The sequence below is a fragment of the Dasypus novemcinctus genome, chromosome 1, assembly GCF_030445035.2.
Source record: "Dasypus novemcinctus isolate mDasNov1 chromosome 1, mDasNov1.1.hap2, whole genome shotgun sequence".
NCBI lineage: Eukaryota > Metazoa > Chordata > Mammalia > Cingulata > Dasypodidae > Dasypus > Dasypus novemcinctus.
In genome coordinates, this window is record NC_080673.1 from 21,420,645 (window position 1) to 21,444,734 (window position 24,090).

At 40.3% G+C, this 24,090-nt stretch overlaps 1 protein-coding gene and 1 long non-coding RNA gene across 6 annotated transcripts in view; both read right to left on the minus strand.

The window, feature by feature from the left end:
- PALLD (palladin, cytoskeletal associated protein) overlaps positions 1–24,090 on the minus strand; it is a 467,101-nt gene that overhangs the window by 339,203 nt on the left and 103,808 nt on the right. The gene's annotated exons all lie outside the window — the stretch shown is intronic.
- Positions 10,926–17,109, minus strand: LOC139438710 (uncharacterized). The gene is made up of 2 exons (XR_011648431.1): positions 15,461–17,109; positions 10,926–11,190 (listed from the first exon to the last, which is right to left on the minus strand). It is a non-coding gene; the product is annotated as an uncharacterized lncRNA (long non-coding RNA).

The window sequence follows — 24,090 nt, forward strand, 5'->3', positions numbered from 1 at the left end:
GTTAGAGTCAGACGCATCTTAAGAATGGTTCAACCAAGTTCCCGTGCTGATGAATTTGGCTTTGGAGAAAGGCCACATCCGCAGTCTTAGCCCCTTCCCACTCTTCTCTCCCCTTGCACTCTTTTCACTTTCCCTCTTGAATGTCTCCTCACACATTCTTCATATACTTTCCACTGTGTTTTAAAGAGTCATCCGGGTACTCTTAGGCCAAGTGATAACTCTACTTTTTGGTTATTGAGAATGGCAGGAGAGTTTTGCCCATCTCAGCATAGGAGATTCCTGTGTGGTGGGAAATGGGGGGGAGGCAGTGAAATTCTTACTCCTCTGTAGTGTTGTTTAGAGAATTGGTACACCAAGAGAGAGGCAGCTTAGGGAAAAAGGCGGCCAGCAAGGGTTAACCTTCTCATCTTCAAGGCAATCCGTGGTTTGAGTAAAAAAGCAAAATTTGGGGGGTGGTGGCAAAACCACCCTCTGTAATTGCTTTCAAGTCCACTCTCCCAAGCCCCGAAGCCTCCTTGCACTTTAGAGTCCCAGGCAGAGCCAGTGTTGGGCAGCACCAACTGAGAGATATTGTGAGTCTTTTGCTGCTTCAGCCAAGGAGGGTTGTTACCAAATGATGTAGGCAGTTCCAGCTCTTCAAGGGCAAAAGCATGTTGGTATGTTTTAGCAAACCCAGAAAAAGGTGAAAAATATTTCAATTTTTTCCCTCTCCGTCCCCTTCCCTGCCCTGCTGTTTTTGCAGTCTGTGTCCATTCATGATGTGATTTTCTGTATCTATTTCTCTTTTTGTCTTCTTGTCTTTCTCCTCTAGGATTCACTGGGATTTGGTCCAGGGGACCTCTGATGTGGAGAGAGGCTCCCTGTCAATTGCGCCACCTCAGTTCCTGGTCTCTGCTGCACTTCACCTTGACTCTCCCCTTCGTCTCTCTTTTGTTGTGTCATCTTGCTGCGTGACTCTCTTGCACAGGCACTGGCTCACTGCTTGCTGTGTGGACAGAAGGCTCGCTGTGCGGGCACTGGCTCGCCACGCAGGCTCTCGGCTCACCACATGGGCACTTGGCTTGCCGCGTGGGCACTCTGCCTGCCACATGGGCACCCATGCAGGCCCTCGGCTCACCACAAAGGTGCTGGCTCACTACACAGGCTCTGGCCTAGCTGCATGGGCAGTCAGCTCACCACGTAGGCACCGGCTTGCCACACAAGCACTCGGTTCATCACGCAGGCACTTGGCTCGCTGTGTGGGCACTCTGTTTGCCACACGAGCACCCACATGGGCATCTGGCTCACTGCGTGGGCACTCGGCTCACTGTGTGGGCACTGGCTCACTACACAGGCATGCTTTCTCTTCTTCTTTTTCACCAGGAGGCCCCAGGGATCGAACCCGGATCCTCCCATATGGTAAGCGGAGGCCCTATCACTTGAGCCTCATCTGCTTCCCCTATTTCAATTTTTATGGAATCATTTGATTAGATGCCATTTATCATATGGCTCTGAAAGAATTTCTTTTTGTGATAATGTCCTATCACGAATCCAGAATTTTCCAAATCCCTAGACTCTTGAAAACTTATCTGGGTGTCATCATTTGAAAGGTTAGAAGACTGTTGTTTATATCTGCACACGGGGGTTTCTCGTCCTCAGCAATGTGGATGTTCCGGCCTGGATAATTCTTTGTCATGTGTGTGGGGCTGTCCTGCGCTTTGTAGGATATGTGGCAGCGTCTCCGGTTTCCATCCATAGCTTCCAGTAGCAAAACACGCCCTCCAGTTGTGACAACCAAATGTGTCTCCAGACATTGTTAAATGTCCTCCTGGCAAAGCAAAATCCCCTCTCCCCCATATTCAGAAGAACTGCTCTATACAGATACCCTCCAGGAGGCTGGACTTTCTCCTTTCCCTCATACTCTTGTCACAAGGTTTTCCTTATTTTGTGGGAACATCTGATTTTTCTTATGGAAATCTAGAAGAATATATATACATATTTAATTCCATAAAAGAAATAATGAAGAGAATTGAAAGACTGAATTGATGATTTGTTATAGTAGGGTTTTAAAGACACCTAAGTTTAAATTAGGCCTATTCAGTAGATGCCCTAATTGCCTTCTAAAGTTTGGCCTCTTTAAACCTTGCATGAAATAAACTCTCCTTCTAGGAGCACTGGGCTGTGTGTCCATCAGTAAGATTGATTACTAATCCATACTTGGACATTGATCCAAATTACATTTTAACTTGGCAAGTCTATAAATCTCTGGCCATCTCCGTTTTACCAGTTCTAAAGTAAAGATAGAGACTTGCCCTCTCCTTACCTTCCCATATTTCCTAAAATAATGATGAACGTTATCACAGGTAATTGGGGACAGCATTGAAGCAATGATCATACCCTGGGCTGGTTGAAGGGACTCAAGTCCAAGTGCAGATGCAAGGTCTAATGAAGTACGTAAAAAAGAGCTCTATTTTTGGAAGAAGTGAGTTCTTTAAAGTTGGGACATTTTTAGTTTACCATGAGTTTTGGGGATACTTGAATCAAAGGATGCAGGAGCTCAGCTTTCTTTTTAGTGGAGCTGGGATCATTGCCCTGAGAGGGACTGCTTGGATGGAAAGCTGTTTTTTTCCAGGCGTCCTGAGGACGAGGAAAGAAGACGAGGTAAGTCATAGCAATCTTAGAGTGCTCACTCAGGCAGAATCAAGTTTTTTTCAAAGACATGCCTTCCGGGTCTCCAACAGATAACACTTAAATGGCAGCTTTAAAGCAGATAGATCTATGATCTATCTGTATTGTGCTGCAGGGAAAGGAATTTATCTTGCTGATGTTATTTTCCTGACAATCTGCCAAGGTAAAAGGACCCTAGATACAATATTTGAAAATAGTATGTCGTTGTGTGAAAATCACGAATCTGGTCTCTTAAGAGTGCTTCAGAGGATTTTCCAAGTTAACTCTTACACTGTTCTGAAAGCGAGGCTCACGTAAGTACCGGCTTGGGAGCTGGCTTGCAACCTTGGCTGGGCAGCGCCTCACCAGGTGCTGTGTCCACATGCTCCCTCACCTGGTGGCCGAGAGAACACCAGGCTGCTCACTTAGACTTCCTGCTGAGCTCTCAGAATGAAAACGCTTAGTGGGGGCACATACCCTGAGGGTACTGTCCCGTCTCCATTTCTATCGTATTTTTTTTTAAGATTTACTTTTATTTATTTCTCTCCACCCCCTTGTTCCTTTTCATTTGCTGTGTCTGTTTGTCATCCTCGTTTCTTTAGGAGGCACTGGGAACCCAACCCCAGGACCTCTGATGTGGGAAGGCGGTGCAAAATCGCCCGAACCACCTCTGCTTCTGCTTTGTTGTGTTTCTCATGTTTTTCCTCCCCGTGTCTCTTGTTGCATCATCTTGTCACGTCAGCTGGCTGCGCCTGCCTGTTGCGTCAGCTCGCTGTCTTCTTTAGGAGGCACTGGGAGCAGAACCAGCGACCTCCCATGGTGGCTGGAGCCCAGTCGCCTGAGCCACATCTGCCTCCATTTCTCTTGTGTTGGTGAGTGTTCTTTCATGTGGTCATTACTGTGCAGGTGAGCTATGGAAGGTTCTCATCCCTACTCCATAAAGCATTCTAGAGGTATTGGGTTAGGGAAGGGAAATGGGCATGGATGCGCAAGCCAGATGTCAAACTTCTTTTCTAAGACTTACTGGTAAACTGAGGTTACATTGTTAGTCGCACCTCAGGTGTTACCATCTATGAAATAATGTCTCCTTCCGCCTCCCTCTCCTACACTGACACATACACATATACACGCACACACTCATGCATTCACACACGCCCCTCAGAAGGATGTTGTGAAAAATGAAGCAGATGGTGTTATGAAACCACTCAGAAAACTGCAATGTGCTAACACCTAAAAGTATTTTTATTATGCGTCATGGAGAGAATGTCATACAGTCCCTACAGTGTTAAGAGGCTTCTCGATACATAGGGAATGCTGTTACCTCAGGAATCAAATAGATATATTTTCTGGTCAATTTTCTGGTCAATTAGAATTTCTGTTATATTAATCAATTTAAATCTTTTGCCATTAAAAACAACTAGTTTACAGTTTTAGTAAAACTAATATAGAATAACTAATATTGGGGAAGAATCTCATTAGACATTCCAAATGTGTATTTTCCTTGTGTGAATATTTGGGTACTTTGTTGAAGGAATATTTTGTTCACCACTGTGCTCTAGTACCTGGCCCAGAATAAATGTTTGTTAAATGAATTAATGAAAATATATAATAACTTTCCATCAAACAACTCCCCTCAAGCCTACCCATATTCTCAACCATCAGAGGATTTTCCAGCACACATGGTCCACATTTGAAAGTTCATATTCAGAAAAACAGCTAGGTGTTACTAAAGTTTACTTATTTTTGGATGGCAGAAACGAACCACAGACTGAAATGGAAGGCATTTAAACAATTATTGTTGACATGATTAAGAGAGAAAACAATTCTTTAGATGCTTTTAAAAAGTGATATTTATTTTATATATCCCATTTTTCATTAAGCAAACCATACAAATTAAGAGTGTTAACACAAATTTTAATGAAGGATCAAGTGGAAATCTGAATGATGACAAAATGCAAAATGACTGCTTTTGTTCCAGATCCAAGACAGATGACCCATGTACATGTTGCTTTAAAATTCTATTTGTTCAGTGCTAGAGACCCAGTAAGTTACCACCTTTATTGTGCTGCATCTGTTCCAAGTCTGCCTACTATAACCCCACAGTGGCTCAGCAAAAGCATCCTTATAAAGTGTGGAAATCAGAATTTACAGAAATTAATTGCTTTAAATTTCACTTGGAGACAGGTGAAAAAACGAGCTGAGCGTTTTAGGGTTCTATCTATGCTAGAACTGAATTTTATATGATGTCTGCATGTAATGATTTGAGATTATGCAAAACCATATTGGAGTGGGACAAGGTAAGTGGGATGGGGAAGGGAAATGATATTTATTAGGTACCTACTTTGTGCCAGACATTTTGTTGGTTACTTCACGGGCCATTTCATTAACATTTCATTAATAGTCCCATGCAACAGGGTTTATGCTCCTTATTTCAGTGCTGAGAAAATTTCAGTTCAGAAAAGGTAACTGCACTTACTAGGACTGGTGGAGATGAAATAGGAACTATGCCTTTCTTGGGGTTGGGAAGCCACCTCGCTTTGGATTTGGAATGTCGAAGGGGGGAACAAATGGAAGGAGAGTGGAAATAGGCTTTGTAAGCAGAAGAGGACCCAATGACTTCGGAGTAGAAACGGAGGTAGAGGAAGAGATCATCATTGGGAAGTTAAATCACCAATACCCCAATAACTGAGATGTATAAAATTCGGTCCAGTCATTAAGCCTAAGTGGAAGATAAACATTTTCTTCAAGTGAATTCAATCTTGACTCTCCTTTACCCAACCCAGTCAAACCCATCTGTGGACTATAGTTTCCTAGATATACCCAGACTAGGTGTACAAAAGATGAGATGGCAGCCTGTATAACCTAGGACTTGGCTACTCAAAGTGTGGTCCATGGACCGGCAGCCTCAGCATGATATGGGAGCTTGTTAGAAATACAGAATCTCCATCCCTACACCAAACCTGCCAAATTGGAATCTGCTTAAAAGATGCTTTGACATTGTGTGTGTACATTAATGTCTGAGAACCAATGAGCTGGGAGGGGTTTCTTAGTTTAGTATTATCTACTCACTTTCACAGACTTTTTAGATAACTATAAGTGGTATCTCACTTCACTCATCCACAGCCTACAATTAAGAAAATATCCAAGAGATTTCACTGCTTCTTATCCTCCAGCCTTTTCCAAAACTATCAAAGGAAACAATTGTCTATACTTATTTTAATTTTGTACATAACCTACCTGATCTTTTTTTTTCTCTTGTCCTAAAGGATATGTGATAATCTGTCAGGGTTGAAACACATAGAAGATACTATGAGGCAGGAAAAACAAGAAAATCAGCTACTGAGAACACTATTTACTCTTTGGTTATCCTCTTAGTCATTTGTTTGCCCAGTCCTTCATGGTTTCAATGTGTGGTAAAATAGTGGAACTAAGTAGTATGAATTCGTTTAAGTAGGAGTAGAAAGGCTTCTACCCACCAGGCATTGGCAATAATATGTATAACCCAATCTTACATTTTAGGTATCAGTTTAGAAAAAATTTTGAAATATTCTTTTTATGTAATAAAAAAATGTCCCTTTAAGCAACCAAAGATTCAGTCTTCACAATAATCATGATTCTGATGTTGTTGTTATTTCCCCCTAAATATTTATTTTATGAACACTCTCCTTGACCTTCCCCACCTTTAACCACCCAATATTATATGCATATCTCTACCTAGATACACATTGATTTCTAACAACTTGTGCATATATGTATTGCCAGATTTAAAGGAATTGCTGTAATATCTGAGTATGCTCATGTTTTTCAAATTCAATCTCTTGAACTTTCATAGGTTGAAACTTAGCCATTGGATACTTTTGATACTAATAATAGCTGATAGTCATTGATTCCTTGCTGTGCGTCAACATAGCATTTCATTTAATATTCGCAATGTTCTTATGCAGAGACATTATTCTTACCTGCATTTTATGAAAGCACAAACTGAGGCCCAGAGAATAAACAGCTTTAATACAGCTGGAGTTTAGGCGATGTGACCAAAGCCGGGCTATTACCCATTGTGGTAGATGACCTGACCTCTCAACCTGTGAGATTAGCTGGGACTTCCTAGGGACTGAAAGCAAAGTCTGCCGTAGGAGAAAGTACGAAGCTGAAGTTTATTTTCAGATTGTCTCCTGTATCCCTTCCTCGGATCTTCAAATACTCTGCTTTTCTTATGAAAACCCTTTCTCTGGCTGAAACTTAGAAAACGTCTAGGATTTCTTAAAACTTGGAATTGAGATCAACAGAGGGCACCAACTGGAATCCTACAGAACAGGGTTTTGCCAAATGTTGGATGTACTTCCGAAAGCGTTCTCTACTGAGCGGATTCGGGAAGTCCTGGATTTCAAAACGTCAGTAGTTTTAGTACTATGAAGTCTATGCCTGTGCGCGTGTGTTTTCCCTCCCCACCCGACCCAAAGCCTATTAGCAAGTCCGTAAACATTTTCCGAGCTCATTACCTGGTACACCCGTTTTGGAAATGTTTTTATAAGGACTATTTAATTTAGAAATCCATTTTTTTTTAAAGCTTCAAATTAATGGGACAAATATGACTAGGGAAACTTTTAACCCTGGAAGCCAAAGTAGAGAAAACAAATATACGTGTTTTTAAATTTCAAACTAACAAGTTGTTTGTAAATATTTTAGTCTACCTTGGGTCAAATGTCACTATGTATCACATACAAAAGAAACCTGAATTAATTTCAAAGAATCTTAAAAGCAGTGTTTTTTTTTTAACCCGCCCCCTCCCCCAGCTTTTTGCTTGCTGTTTGTTCTCTGTGTCCATTCACTGTGTGTTCTTCTGTGTCTGTATTTATTTATTTTTATTTCCCCTTCCTCCTTGCGGCTTGCTTGCTGTCTGCTCTCTGTCCATTCGCTGCGTGCTAGTCTCTGGTTTTTTGCTTGTCTCCCTGGTTTTGTTGCATCGCCCTGCTGAGTCAGCTCTCTGCGGTGCTTGCCGCCAGGCAGTACTCTGCAGGGTGCAGGGGAGCCTGCCTTCACAAGGAGGCTCTGGGACGCAAACCCAGGGCCTCCCATATGGAAGACAGGAGCCCAAACGATTGAGCCACAGCCGCTTCTCTGGTGTGCATTTTTATAAGTTACTTGAGGAAGTGATGGGAATTCACATCACCCTGTGAATATTCCTAAAATTACTCCTTCATGTCTTCCCAAAGTTACACTCTTCAGGCAGCAGCTCAGCTCTCTGTCATTCTCTTCTGCTGCGGTTTTTCTCCGTTTACTTCCTTTCTCTTCTCTTTGGCTAGAGTCCTTCAAATCTTTCAGTTCTTGGAACTGAATCTCTCTCTCTCTTTTTAAAAAAATAAACATCAATTTAGCCTATTTTCCCTTCTCCAGATTGCCTCTCATAGTCACACCTGTCCAGAACACCAAATATCCTTTCCCTTAGAAAGAGGAGGGAAATTGCAAATATGTTGATATAATATCTATTTTTTAAGATTTACTTAATTTACTTATTTCTGCCCACCCTCTTGTTGTTTGCACTTGCTGGATCTGTTCGTCTTCCTTGTTTCTTTTAGGAAGCACCACAAACTGAACCCAGGACCTCCAATGTGGGAGGGAGGTGCCTAATCATTTGAGCTGCTTCTGTTCCCTGCTTTGTTGTGTCTCTCATTATGTCTTTCTTCTTGTGTCCCTTTTGTGTCAGCTTGCTGCACCTTCCTGTCATGCCAGCTTCACTGTTTTCTTTAGGAGGCACCAGGAACCAAACCAGGGACCTCCCACATGGTAGGCAGGAGCCCAATTGCTTGAGCCCCATCTACTTCCCTGGATATAAAATTTTAAGTTCCTTTCATATAAGAACAATCAGAATTAAACTGTACTGAAAAGCATTGCAATATTTATGAATAAGACTTGTTTATCTTTATTTCTTCAACTCTTTTAAAATTAATATATTGCATTTCCTCGAGTCCAAGATGATGCTAATTGCAGGAGCAATTATAATCAGGAAAGGAAATGAGAAGTATAATTGTAAACACCACCGACTGTAATGACCTTCCAATTTTGGAGATATATAAAAAAAGTGCATATTGGAAACAAATGTAGAGAGTTTTCTTATATATTCTATAAGTAGTTAATATATCTTTAGACAGTCATATTTATATAAAAATTCTACTTTACTCTTTGTAGACCAATTTTCCTCCAATGTGGATCATATGTGACCTATAATAGAATCATCTAGGGATGTTCATTCCTTGTAAACATAATTAACAGCATTGAAATATATATATGAATGTGGTTTAAAGGGACAATATTGGACTGTATATATGGTAACAGAATAAAATTTTTTTAAAAAATCCATGGAACTACACTGATTTACTGAACTACAGTGAACCCTAAGTTAAACCATGGACTGTAGTTAATATTACAAAGATACCAATGTGCTATCATCAATGTAACAGATGTTCCATATCACTGTACTATGTTAATAAAAGGATGGTATGTGGGAATCCCGTATTTTTTGCATGATTGTGCTGTAAACCCTAACTTCTTTATCAAAGACAAAAAAATCACTTAGCAAAACAGTACTGTTATCTAGTCCCTATGGCAAGACTATTGAACTAGAATCTTGTGCCAGGTCTCTGGGCAGCAATATTTTTAAAAGTTTTTCAGTTGCTTCTAATACACAGACAGAGAAGAGAACCTTAAGGTACCCTTAAGGTAAGAAACTTAGTATTTAAAGTGTAATCCCAGCAATAATACACCTAGGAGTTTCTTAGACATGTGGAGTCTCAACCCTCACCTCAAACCCAATGAATGAAAATCTGCATTTTAAAAAACGTCCAGATGATTCCTGTGCATAATGAAGTTAGAGAAGCTTTGTAGATCAAAGGTTCTCAAAGTGTCGTTCTGGGGCAGCATCTGCTGGGAACTTATTAGAAATGCAAATTCTCAGACCCCATCTCAAACCTAGTCAATCAGAGTGGGGGTCAGGAGGCAGGGACTGGGGGTGGGCGTAATGGGGAGATGGGGGAATGGAGGAGTGGGCGTGGAACCCAAGTGGTCTTCATTTTAATAAGCCCTACAGCTGACTCTGATATACAAGAAAATTACCAGAGTTGTAGTCTATGCATTTATTCAACACACCTGATGTGTTTTGCAAGGCAAAGCTATTTAAGCTGATGGCAGATACCTTTTTTCCTGCAGTCATGGTGATTAAGAGGCATTAACTAGCATCTAAAGGATGAAGTAAACCTTTAATCCCAGATGTTAAAATAATAGAAGATAGAACAATTGGGGAAAGACAGGCAATAAAAAGCTGGTGAATGTTGATCACTCATTTTTAAGTGGGTCAGAAAGAAACTGAAGAATTTTTCTAGCTTTAATCTCTTCAGCATTTTTTTTCTGACTCTTCAGAATATATATGACAGACCTATCATGTAATGAGTTCTCTGTAGTATCTAGTAAGCTCTCTTTCAAATGCTGCCAACCACCAACTCAAATTCAGGACAAAAGAGTGGTCACTTATACAAAAACGAAGAGCTGATGATGTGAAGACTTTTGGAAATGATTATTGAGTGCCTACCCGAAAGCAGAGATTGTTGGATGACAGGAATTCAAAGATAAAAGGATAGTTCCTGCTCTCAGTGAGCTTATATTCTAGGGGGAAGATAGACATAGCAAAGAAATCACTTCACTAAAATATGCTAATGAAGTTATGAAAATATTATTATGATTACTGTCCTAACATCAGTAACAAGGAGAAAGATCAGGAAAAAATTCCTGCAGCAATCTAAGCAAGAGCCTGAGCAGTGGCAAAATGTAGACAGGGACATGCACATAAGAGTCTTCTGGAATGCAATTATTTACAGTCAGCTATTGATTTATTGCATTCACGAGCGGTAAGAAGTGACTCAGGTGATTCATGATGGATGCTTCTGAAGGAAAAAAAAACCTCTGACTTTGGAAGACTTTATAAAAATATTTTAAACTATCCAAAGCACGTCTGCTGCTTCATAAATGGCCTTTATATTATTGCAGAATTCCACGACTATGTTGTTTATGCCAGTATTATGCTTAATTAAGCAGCATGACAAAATCAATAAGAGTCTGAAAGCAAGATGTGGCACAGATCATCCAAGAATGCAGCTATCCTGGCAAGCTAAGGATAAACCTTGCAAAGAGAGAGATACTTCCCAGAAATTGTTCTCCTTCAACTAAAAGATCCAAAGTAAGAGGTTGTATTCCAAGGATAAATGAGCACAGTGGTCATCATTCAGACATTTAGAAACACAATATCAGGTTTTATATTCCATGCAAATACATTTTAAGAAGGGTATTCTTATGCTTTGTTATTATAAATGGAAAAACCTGAGGAAAGAGCCTCTCCAAAAACATCACTTTCTCTAGGAAGCCTTCTCTGACCTTCCCAGCTTGAGGTGGTTTCACCGCCCCCCCCAATAGTCTGCTCTCTGTGTCCATTCATTGTGTGTTCTTCCATGTCTGCTTGTATTCTCGTCAGGTGACTCCAAAAACCGATCCTGGGACCTTTGGGAGTGAGAGAGAGGTGCTCATTCTCCTGTGCCACCTCAGCTCCCTGGTCTGCTGCATCTCTCATTGTCTATCCTCTGTGTCTCTTTTTGTTGCATCATCTTGCTGTGCCAACTCTCCACATGGGTCAGCACACCTGCACAGGGCAGCACTCCTGTGTGGGGCAGTACTCCACACAAGCCAGCACTCCACGTGGGCCAGTTCTCCACTTGGGCCAGCTCACCACATGGGCCAGCATGCCTTCACCAGGAGGCCCTGGGTATGGAATCCTGGACCTCCCATATGGTAGACGGGAGCCCAATCACTTGAGCCACATCTGCTTCCCTCCCTGTGTTCCTTTGAACTTTTGCATTCTTTAGTCATAGCACTCATCCCTCTGAGTTGCAGTTACTTATTTAGTGCCCTTTTCCCCAATAAAAGTCAGAAGATTATTTGTGTTACATTTACTTCCATGACCCTAAATCTTCTTAGCCATCCATCCATCCATCCATCCACCCATCCATTCATACTGTATGTTAGGCACTGCGGATATAGCATTGGGTAGGACAGACAAACTCCCTGTTATTAAGGAGTTAAAGGCCTAGAGGAGAGCAACAGGCAGTTAAATACATAAATAGGTAAATGAGTAAATAAATAACTCCAGAGAGTGAGAAATGTAACACAATTAACAAAGCAAGGCAATGGTATGGAAAGGAATGGGGTGGGGTGGGATCCTTCAGCTAGTGTTCAGCACCGGCCTTCATGAGACATTGGTTTTCAAGCTGAGATCTATGACCATGAGAAGTTCTAGGGAAATGCATTCCAGGCAGAAGGAATGATAAACACACAGGCCCTGAGATGGTTTTGTGCTTGGAAATCTTAAGGAATGGGAAGAAAGTCAGTGTATTCAAATCAAGTGTTTGCTTTGGGACATATACAGTTTGAGCTGCCTATCAGATGTCACACCCTCTGGAAAAGTTTAGGATCCCTGGCCAAATCAAATGAAGGAGGGTGCCTGTGATGGTTAGGCTAATGTGTCAACTCGGCCAGGTAATGGTGCCCAGTTGTCTGGTCAAACAAGCACTGGGCTAATAGTAATACAAGGGCATTTCATGGGCTTTAATCATCAGTGAGTTGATTGTATAGATGACTGGTTCCATTTACAATCAACTAGGGAGATTGCTGTCAGCAATGAGTGACGTATCTAATCAGTTGAAGGCCCTTATAAGGGGAAGTGATTTCAGCATTCAGAGAAAGAATTCCCATTTCTACTTCAAACAACCAGTGTCTCCTGGGAACTCATCAAGGACCTTCATTGGAGCAGCCTGCCTTGTGGAATTTGGACTTGTGCATCCTCACTGTTGCATGAGAGAATTTTATAAAATCCTGTGCTATTCACAGATATCGCCTGTTGGCTCTGTTTCCCTAGAAAACTCTGACTAATACAGTGCCCTTCATATTTTTCTACCACTATAGAAAAGTAGTTAAGATGTTGACCTTTGGAATACCGGGTCTCAGTTTTACCCAACCATGTCATCTCAGATACTTAACCTCTTTGAGCCTTCATTTTCACACCTGGCAAAGATCTACTTCATGGGATTGTTTTGAGGATAAATTAGAAAGTGTATGTGAGACGCTTAGTGGAGTGCCTGGAGCATAGTCAGTATGCGTCAATGATACCAAAAAGAAAATGATTACTGTGATGATGTTGGTGATGAACTGGTTAAAGGGACGATGTTGAGGGAGACTTCAGTGGCAAATAGAGAACTATGGTCTCTGTGCTGAGAACTGCACCAAGAAGGACGGGAAGGCTATTTTTTAGCAATCAGGTCCTTCTTGTCCTTTAAATTTCTGTTATTTCATGTCATCTGAGGGCCAAGACAGTTCCCCCAGTGACCAAACTGTACACACCTTTCATTCTCCCAACCATAGGAAGGTCTATGAGATGGCACACTTATTTAGTTCCTTATTAATTCACTTGTTCATTCTCTCCCTCAACGAACATTTCCTGAGTGCCTAGTTGGGCTGGCACTGGTGATGTTTATGAGCAAAAGTGCTGTAACTCAGTCGTTTGCAGTTTTCTTGATACACAATAAAATCACTCAGAAGATTAACTTCTCTCCAGGTTTAAAATCTGCAGAGAAGACTTTAAGGCACTTTGGTTTAGCACCTCATTCAACATGCCAATGTACATGGCCCGAAAATTGTCTCAAACAATCTTGCGTTCTGTCACACAAACCAGGCACCTGAAGACAGCTACAAAGGGTAAATAGATAACAGTAAAGAGAACTGAGTGGCATGATTTTCACAGATAGTTTTCAAAACCCTGTCCATGGAAAATAACTTATATTTTAGGGAACAACTGGAATTCAAACGGGATCAGGATTGTCATGCAAATTTTTTCTTTGCATATATACTGTATAGCTATTAAATGATTAGTTGCTTAAGATTGTGCTTAAATTTAGAACGAAATAATGTCTGTAACTATAAAATGGATCCAGTTAGAATCGACTACTTCACGTTAACCGAATCACATGTAGAATAAACAGACAAATTGACTGGCAAGCATTTAGAGCATGTGGAACAGAATTAATGAAGTAGGAGAAAAAAAAGTAGCAGTGGTAATACCTGGAAGAAAGGAGAATTGAGGGAGGCGTGGCAAAGAAGGCCACAGTGGATAGGATGGAGTGCAAATTAATTTACGGTCTGACTGGTTTTCTGTGTTCTATGCCTCTTTCTTTAGATGAGAATCCTTCCATTATTTTAAAGGAAGAAGGCCAAAGATATAATCTCTAGAGAAAAAAATCAAGATTGCAAAATAGAGTCAGGCATAAAGCCTAAACAAGCTTTACGAGCATATATTCGCCTTCTTGTGATCCCTAAAATGTGATTTGAAAAGAAGTGTGGATGGGAAAAACTTCTCCAGAGTTAAGTATGTCGGAGGGTAAGAAGTGATCAATATTCAGGAATTAACCAAGAGTGTCAATCCAGGACAAAAATGAATGTGAACAGCTGCATTTTACAATCTGACCTCAGGACATTGGATCTTTAATATTTCCATAATATGACTGTAAAAAATATGTCCCTCTAGCCTTATTTGCTTTCCTTAATGGATAATGCTCCTGGCTTGGATCTTTGTGTGGAAAAAAGGACCTTTTGTCTCATAAAATGTTACAGATGCTGCTATGGTAACACACTTTAATTTTATTCCTATCTCAGAAGATAAACATGGGAAAATGCAATTGGCAATTTAATCCAATATTTAGCATTAACTTTAGGTCCACAGAGCCCTTTGGTTATTTATTTTTATTTTTTTTAAGGAACACTGGCACTTTTGTTAACCTGCTGCACTCAATTAAGCAGGATCCTAGAACCCTGTCTAAAAGGTATAACTCTGCCAACTTAAAAATACCGTGTGGCCAAGTTTCAAAACCCACAAGGGGAAAGAAAGCATGCTGCTTCTATGACAAATTCTTAGGTGGCCAGAGTAAGCTTGCATTTGTGGGAATTTTCTTCTGGACTAAAAACAAAAACCAATCATCTCAGCATTTTCGAAGACAGCATCAATTTGGTTTGAAATAAAATTGAATAGAGAGAATTAGTTAATGCTGTTTTTCTACTGCATTACATTAGAACCCTTGACATTAAAGCAAGTCGTTTGCTTTGCCCTCAGTGATAACCAAGGCTATTGCACCCACGGTAATCTGAAGCCCCAGTTCCCTGTTAACGACGCTATAGATTAACACGAGGGGGAAAGGCTTCAGTACATGCCAGAGTCACAAAGCAAGGGGAAACCACAAGCGGAAGGAAAGCACCGTCAGGATCCCACTGGATGGATATACAGTCAGAATTGTAAAGAGAAACCAGACGGGGACTGGGCTATTTAAAAACTTATTTCTGCTGTTATTCTCACTCCACGATTTTTAAAGTATCTTTTCTACTGAAATATAAAGGCCAAGGCAGCAGAAGAGTTAATGGAAGGGAGTGGCCAACGTACTCAACATTCCAGTCCCAGGCTGGCTTTCATCGCCATATGCCACGCGGAGCTACTCCAGAGGACTTCCTGCCAGTGCCTCGGAACAAGTGGCTTGGCTCGTTCATTAAGTGATTAGAAACTAGGCAGCCTGCTTAATTTCAGTTATACTAGATCTCTGTACAATAATAAAAAAAATCAACATTACTGATTTACCCAGTGACATTTGGAAATACCCATCATGAATGTACTAACACGACAGTACATCTCAAATACCACAACACAAATTATTAGTAATTGAACTGAAGTGCTTACCTAAGCTGTTCTTGAAGAAAACTTCAGCACTTGGTAATATTTTCCCTTCCAAAAAAGTCCCCAAGTATTTACAGTCTGTAGATGAGATCATACTCTTGAAACGGTGAAGAGTAAATGAGAGGGAGAACAAGAGTGAAAGAGAGGTTGTTCACGCTAACACTACTGGTATTGAAAAGATCTAACTGTGCTATCGTGGATCCTATTGGTCACTCACGGTACTGGAACAATATTTGCCCAGTTGCTATGTAGTGTGGGGTGGTTGCCAATTCACTCCACTAATAAGCCTGAACCTGGCCTATGCAGATAACGGTGGCTATTGTTTGAGTTATAATGTGCTTGCTGATAAGATGCACCCTCAATGCAGGTAAAAGAGATATTGACCTTTGGTGACAAACTGTAGAACTGTCACAGACATTTCTCTGCCACTGCTCCAAATTCTAACAGCTGTTGCAAACACTGAGGCACAGGGAGATTTCTTCTCCCCCGGCCTCCCCCTCCCCCCAATGTATTTTATTTATTTATGTCTTTATTTTTAGCAGGTACTGGGGATTGAACCCAGGGCTTGGTAAATGCAAAGCAGGTGCTCAACCACTGAGCTACACTGGTTACTTTGTTTGGGTGTTTTTTGTTTTTTTTTTTTTAAGATTTATTTATTTTCCCCCCTTCCCCAACTCCCACTCTGCTGTTTTTGCTGTCTGTGTTGTCTTCTCATTTTCTCTCCTCTAGGATTCACTGGGATTCAATCCTGGGGACCTCTGATGTGGAGAGAGGTTCCCTGTCAATTGCACCACCTCAGTTCCTGGTTTCTGCTGCACTTCACCTTGACTCTCCCCTTGTCTGTCTTTTGATGCATCATTGTCTTGCGGCGTGACTCACTTTCACGGGCACTGGCTGACCATGCGGGCATTTGCACTCACCATGCGGGCACTCACGCAGGTACTTGGCTTACCACATGGGCACTGGCTCGCCGCATGGGCATGCTTTCTCTTCTTTTTCACCAGGAGGCCCCAGAGATCGAACTCAGGTCCTCCCATACAGTAGGCGGAAGCTCTATCACTTGAGCCACATCCACTTCCCTATTTTTTTTTTAACTATACTTTCCCCCTTCAGGAATAATGTACATCTAAAAAGATTACATGTAAATGTTTTCTTAGAAAGGACATTGTGCCTGAAAAATAGAAGTCATTCCTTACACTCCAACTCCGAGAATCCATTAAAAAGATATTTAATGCCCATCCCAAGGAACAGAGAATGTTTCAACTGCAAGCAAGATAGTTCCATCCATCTGTCCCATGGGATCCAAGCCTCCTCCCAGGTAGAAACAGGGTGGGCATTACCATCCCCAAATCCTCAAGATTGCGAAATGAACAATGGACTAAAGTAGACTTATTCTACTATAGACATTATTTTTCTATCAATGGAAGAACTTTTATCATTGATATAAAGGCAGTGGCCATGAGAGTTTCCGAGGGCAGGGAGAGGGAAGAATAGGTATAATATGGGAGCATTTTTGGGACACTGGAATTGTCCCACATGACATTGCAATGACGGGTACAGGCCATTATACATTTTGTCAAAATCTAGAAAACTGCGTGGGGGGTAGAGTGAAAAGTATAATGTAAACTATAGTCCGTGGTTAGTAGCAATGCTTCAGTATGTGTTCATCAATTGTCACATATGTACCACCCGAACGAGGGATGTTGTTGATGTGGGAAAGTATGTGAGGGGGAGGGAGTGTGGCATATGGGAATCCCCTATACTTTTAATGTAATATTTATGTGATCTAAAGCATCCTTGAAAAAAAATTTTTTAAAGATATTTAAACCACGACATGATATATATATGTATGTATGATATATAGTGTATCTATTTAGTTGTATATGCATATTCATTTATATATTTGTTCAGTGGAAAAAATTTTACATTAGAAAAAATTTTCCAAACTTCAAATGAAGCAGTTAAATTTTACATGTGTACATACACATACCCCATCACCAAACAGTGTGTGAGCATACACAAAGTGTGTATGTGCCTATAAGTTCAAACAATGCAGGACTAATGTGAAGCACATGCCAATTTAGGCTAGCTTGAAAAATTCAAAGGCAGGTTTTTTCTTTTTGTGTTTAGAAAAACACCCTACTACTTTTTTCAGCACATACCGAGAATGCATTTTGTGGTATTGTGTGAAGAGAAGACTCTTGAGACCCAGAATTTAACTCCATGTAATGAGAAGAGCACATGAAAACCTGCATGTTCAAGTCACCCTTAAAATAATATTTAGTAAGGATCTTTTTGTGCCTAATACTTTGAGAAGGATGGAATAAATTTATCTTCTTGACCTTATTTCTTTTATATAGGTAGGATGCACTTTAGGGCTCTGCTATACAATTTCTCAAGAAGCTTATTGACTAATGGAAATTATCTACTTATCTCCAATTTGTTCAATGTTACTGGTTAGATAAGGCCCAACTGAAATTTTTGGCTTTATGTTTGTTTATTTGTTATTAATTGAAATAAAAACTAGGGAAATAATAGATTCATAAGGCAGGATAAATGACTCATAGAACTAAAAGGGACTGTGGCTGCTTTGAAGTCTATGTTAGAATACCAAGGAATTGCAACTTACATCTTGAGTACTTTTAAACAATTTGAATGAAAAAGTTTTTAGATTATTGAAAATCTCCTCAGTTTGCAAAGCAACAGCTGAAGTTTCATTTATATATTTATTTAAATTTCTAAACTCAAATTTGTGAAGACCAAATTAAGCTATTAAAATTTGGCCTTTTCTACAATGTAGCTAACAAGTGCAGCTCACTGGGCAAGTGAGAGCCTAAACACTCATAGCTAGAAAGAGTGTGGTAGAACGTGGTTCCAGCTATTTTTCAGTGTGGCTTCCCCTTTTAAGACAGATGTTTCCTGAGAGTTTTGAAGGAACAAGCTGGTGTATCCCCAGTCTCATTGCATGTGCAGATCTTTGCTGGGCCGGATGCTCTAGGCTATTCAGGGACCTTTTTTTTTTGTGCCCACGAAAAACAAACAAATAAGTAATTCCAATGTCCATAACAATTTTAAAGATTTCTTTAGGTTAGCACTTCACTTGCCATATCTGTTAAGACTCAGTCTGGTGGGAAGTGAATTTGGCTCAATGGATAGAGCATCCGCCTACCACATGGGAGGTCCAAGGTTCATATCCAGGGCCTCCTGACCCAGGTGATGAGCTGGCCCACCCGCAGTGCTGATGTGCACAAGGAGTGCCGTGCCATACAGGGATGTCTCCTGCGTAGGGAAGCCCCACACACAAGGAGTACGTCCCGTAAGGAGAGCCGCCCTGTGCAAAATAAGTGTAGCCTGCCAGGAGTGGGGCTGCACACAGGGAGAGCTGATGCAGCAAGATGACGCAACAAGATGATGCAACGAAAAGAGACACAGATTCCCGGTGCCGCTGACAAGAATACAAGCAGGCACAGAAGAACACACAGCAAATGGACACAGCAGACAACTGGGGGGGGGGGGGGCCGGGAAGGGAGAGAAATAAATAAAAAATAAATCTTTAAAAAAAAAAGACTAAGTCTGGAAAAAAAGAATGAAATTAGCAATTGTGTCATTGGGGGAAGAAATACACTAAGAAACATTATACTTATTAAACACAGCACATTTATATTTTCATGGACTCATGGATCAATATAATTTCCAAAATATAATAGCTAGACTTGACAAGTAGAGATAAGTATTTCCCTAGGAAATAGTTACCGACTTCTTTATATTCCTGTTGCTTTGATTTCCCCAAATAGTTTCGTTTTTTTAAACTAAGCATAGACTTTTAAAATTTGTTTTTTTGAAATTGCATGCAAGCTGGAAAAATTTAATTCTTCATAACAAGGTCTAAATCTAGAAAAGCGTGTGAGCTGAAGTGGGTGACTGAAAATTTATTACTTTTTAGTAAGTGATACACTAGCACTCCCAGGGAAAATTTTTTGTTGGATGATGGCCAAGGAGATTAACTAAATTCTAAGAGGCCATATCCTTTCTTTTACATTATCTCTAATCTAGTTCACACTATTATAATCAAAATACCCTCTTTGTGTCCAGAATTTGGTCACAGGACAGGTCAAAAAGGCTATAGGTATTTTAAGGAAGAAACAAACAAAACACTACACAGCACAGAGCACACTAATTCTGCAGCAGACACAAGCACTATCTGCTTAGATTTAGATGACAATATTTTCTCAAAGCTATAAAATTTTCACGGTGCATTAAAAAAATACAAAAAGTCCATTTTTGCGTTGTGACAGCTTCTCCTTTCAATTCAAAACAGATTCTCTTATAGGAGATTTTTCCCCCTTAATGGTGACAGGGAAAAATATATTATTCAATAATGAAAGAGAAGTGCCAGGAGACAACAGAAACTTGCTTCTAGGAATGGTCTTCTCAGACCATAAATCTGACCAGGCAGTTCCCTTTGGCTTTCTCTTGCTCTCCGGGTGAATTTTGAACCCCTCCAAGACCTGGCCTCTCCACCTCTCTGGTCTCATCCTGCCCTATAGTCAGGTGGGTACGTTTTAATTGAGTGAATGCGCTGTGTTCTTTTTTACCTCCAGGTTTCACACATGCCATTTTCTTGGCCTGGAATATATTCCTTCTTTGTTTCTTTTCCTCACTTATCTACAAGCCTCCTTCAGGTCAGCTGAAGACATGTGGCATTGCCTGCTTGCTCTGTATTTCCATAGCCATCAGGCAGGCTTATTATTATCAGACACTGGTCACGAGTGTCCTTACCTGCACCCAGAAAACAGGAACTGTCTCTAAATGCGCTCTGTTGCATCCTCAGAGGTTACTGCAATATCTACCTGGTGTAGACTAAATACTCCATAAATGTTTGTTTAAAGGATGTGCACTTGAACAGGAACAAACACTTATGTTGGTGGCATTGGTCAGAAAAAAAAGTGGACTCCAGTTTTCTCAAGCTAAATATAATATCTACTTTAGGAAATATGCTCTTATGATGGGGGCAAAGATAATGAGGATGGATCTGTTTTTGGATCAATCTAGATATTTATGACTTGATTTGCAGAGATTTTCTCTAAAAAGATAAAAATAAGACATACAGTTAATAATTACTTCTACCCCCTTGGGATCCTAAAAAGAGAAATTTTGTAAATTCAGTGTATTTCATTGTTCAGGCGATTGTTTTCATTTATTTCCACTCTTCATTTCGGTTCTCAGACTTTGAATTCCTCCATGGATTTCTGTTGCTAGTCTCATTCAAGAATTTTAACTGGCATTTTATATTCCCTCCTTGGCCATATTCAGATAATATCTAGCTGAGTCTATTCTCAATTTTAGATTATTTCATCTTTCCAAATAATTTGCTTTTGGAGAGCAATGGATTTCATTTATATTTCTATCTGTGCCTAACACAGTTATGCCAAAAAATCTCCTCAGAAGCTCGTTAGACAAATAAACAATCAAATGAGTGAATAATAAGCAGAGTTATGCTTGTATAGAAAGAAGCAATATAAGAAGATTAAGTGTTGAAAGACAGAAGACTGGGGGGCCACAGGTCACCTCACTTGGGACACTGGTTATGCTGGAATCAGCATGGCCTTAGCTGACCTCACCTTAGTAGGGGACACAGGCTTTTATTAACATTTGAGCAAGAGACCTGGAAATGCTAATTGAGGTATCTCAGTAAATGTTGAGTGAATTCTCTGTGAGTCACATTTGAATAGTGTGATCTATGATAAGGTCATAGTGAAGGACAGCTAGAAGCAGAATGGAGATTTCATTCTCCCCATCCTAGCGAAGCTGAGGCAAATTTCTTTTACAGCATGTCTAGGAATGCTTCACAGATTCCCGGGCTTCAGGAGAACACGAACTGAAAATCAGTGCTGTGGGGAAAAGGCGCTGTAATGGAGAGCTGCTTAGTTCTTGGAAAGTTTCCTTACTTTGTAATTTACAACACACTAGGCAAAACTCTTGTGATGTCTTATCTGTAAAATGGGATACACTGTTACCTAGCTATATATTTTGAGAATGAATCCTTTGTTGTTGCTAAAACTTCTCAGCTCAAAATGTGCAATTATTTAAAAGACACATAGTAAAATTATCAACATAAGAAAAAAATGACATGATCATTTTGGGGTTATGTGCTTAGTTGTATTGAGATTTTGGGTTTAGTTCTTGAGATGGAATTGTGCAATGGAAAGATATCTGACTGATTTTGATCTATGTATCCTCAGATGATAGAGAACCCCAAGATTCTGTCTAGTCTCACTTCCTAGCAGATTAGATTCATTCAGTCCATGGTTTTAAATACCTTCTACATGCCATCTCCCAACCCTTTATCTCTAGCTCCATCCTTTACACTACAGATTCTTATCTACAGCTGTCTGAAATCACTACTAAGATATCTGGTAGGTACCTCATGTCAAAAACAGAAATCTTGATTCTAATTCTCTTCTCAGTCCCCTACCTCTGAAACCTGTTCATCTACACGTTGTTCTTGTTTTACTTAATAGGTCCAGTATTCACTCAGTTACCCAGGTCCCAGAGTGCCTTTTATTCTTCTAACCATTAATTCCCACAACAAATCTGCCAGAAAGTTCTGCTAGCTCTATCTCCAAAAATATATTGCTCTTCTAACTTCTTTTCACAATTGCCATGGTTATGACAAGTCATTTCATTTTCCTGATGGACTAACTCCCCTTTCCCTCTCTTCACAGACTCTCCTGTGCTCCATTCCCCCACACAGAGTATGTAGCCATGGACGTCTCCTGAAAACAGAACTCAGACCATTTTTCTCTTTTAGAATCATCTAAGGGCTTCCCATTGCAGTTAGAATAAGAGCCAAACTCCTTTCCACAGTCTGCAGCCCCACACAAGGTTTGGTCTTCTCCAAGATCCTTACCTCCCATGCTCCAGATAGACCCACTCTCTTTCTAGAGTTCAAACAATGTCACTCTTGCTCTAATCTCTGGGCCTTGCTCTTCCGATGTCCTCTTCTGGTAACAGGTTCCTCTCTGCTATTACCTTCTCAGGGAAGCCTTCCCTAACCACATGATCTAAAGTAATCCTGCAACCCTGGTCCTTCTCCAACCTGTATATTTATTTTCCTCAAGTACTTAACACCATTTGAAATTATTTTACTTCTTTGTTTATTTATTTGCTCCCTCACCAGAATGCAAACTGTTTAAGGACAGGAATCGAATTTGTCTTGTTCATAACTATTCATATATCCCCAGTATCTAGACCTCTGACTTAATTCCTCAGACTCCTTCAGTAATGAATGAGTGAATGAATCTCAGGCACTACATATCTCCTCTGTGTCTCTGTTTCCTACTCTAAATATTGCGAGGTATAGAAATAATAAATCACCTAGCATAGGGCCAAAAACATAAAAGACACTGAGATATTTGGTGGGTATAGAAATGATGTTCTTCCTACAACCAGGAGGTGATTTTGTATTAGAAGGTAATTTGCTAGAGTGAAAAGGATACTTGGAGTTGGAGCACTGGGTTTGAGTTCTTTTCATTTTATTGTCTTTGTGACACTTGAGTCCATCTTTGAGATTTTCTGAGTTTCTGTTTCTTCATCTATAAAATAAGGATAACCCAGTTATTATGAGGATAAAGATTTTGACAATGTGCTGTGCTCTGTAAAGCGTTAAGTGCTAAGCAAATACACATAATTTAAATGTTATTATTATGTGGAAATGTCTTTGCTGAACGAACTGAGAGAGTTTATGGCAGCTCTTCCTCTTTCCACTGACATTCTTCCTGAAATATTAAGTGTATGTGTGTTGAGGCCCCCAAACCGACTCCATTTCAGACAGACAAGTTTATCCAAAAAAATCAATAGATGGGATCTACACCAAGTCAAGTAAAGGTAAGCTTTGGAAATTCTCTCTCAGGGTTTAGAAAAAATTACAAGAAAGAATAACCTGTGAATTTAAATCCCATGGCATTTGTGAGTTTTTCTCAGGAATGAAAGTTTTTTACAGGTTCAGAAAGAAGCTTCTGAATAAGTTTTTGATCCTTTTTCAAACTTAAAAAAGATTTTTGAAGGTAAGTCTTCTGCTTATCAGCTGTGACCAGATGGTCTGCTTGCTTGTCAGTAGACTTTCCCAGCACCAGTCCGCGCCCATTTTGGAACGGGGACCTGGAGCGATTTGGCCTTCCCTGGCTCATCCTTGACTGCATCCTGTCCTGGGAGGCCTTGGAAGCGCAGGACCGTACAGGTTTGGGCCCATAGTGGGGCTGCAGGAGTCTCACCGTCACCTTCCTGACTCCAGGGCAGAACAACAGGCGCTTGAAACAAGCCTCCCTCTGAACTAAGGTAAGTTTCCTTACTTTTCCACTGACAGTGCTTCCTCTGTTCTTGCAGGTAACTCTGCTTTCCAAAGCAAATGAGTCTTAACCAATATCCCGGTTATACTAGAACATTTATTGGTGTGTGTGTGTGTGTCCATTTGAAAATAGATAAAGTATTTGTCCACTTCCAGAAAGGTCATCCAAATGGAAAATCAAATGCTTATGAAACATTATCAAAGGTTCAAGTTCATTGAGGATAAAGATTGAATATGTCTTCCTCAATTAAATCTGATATGTTTGATACTTAATTCAGTACTTGGC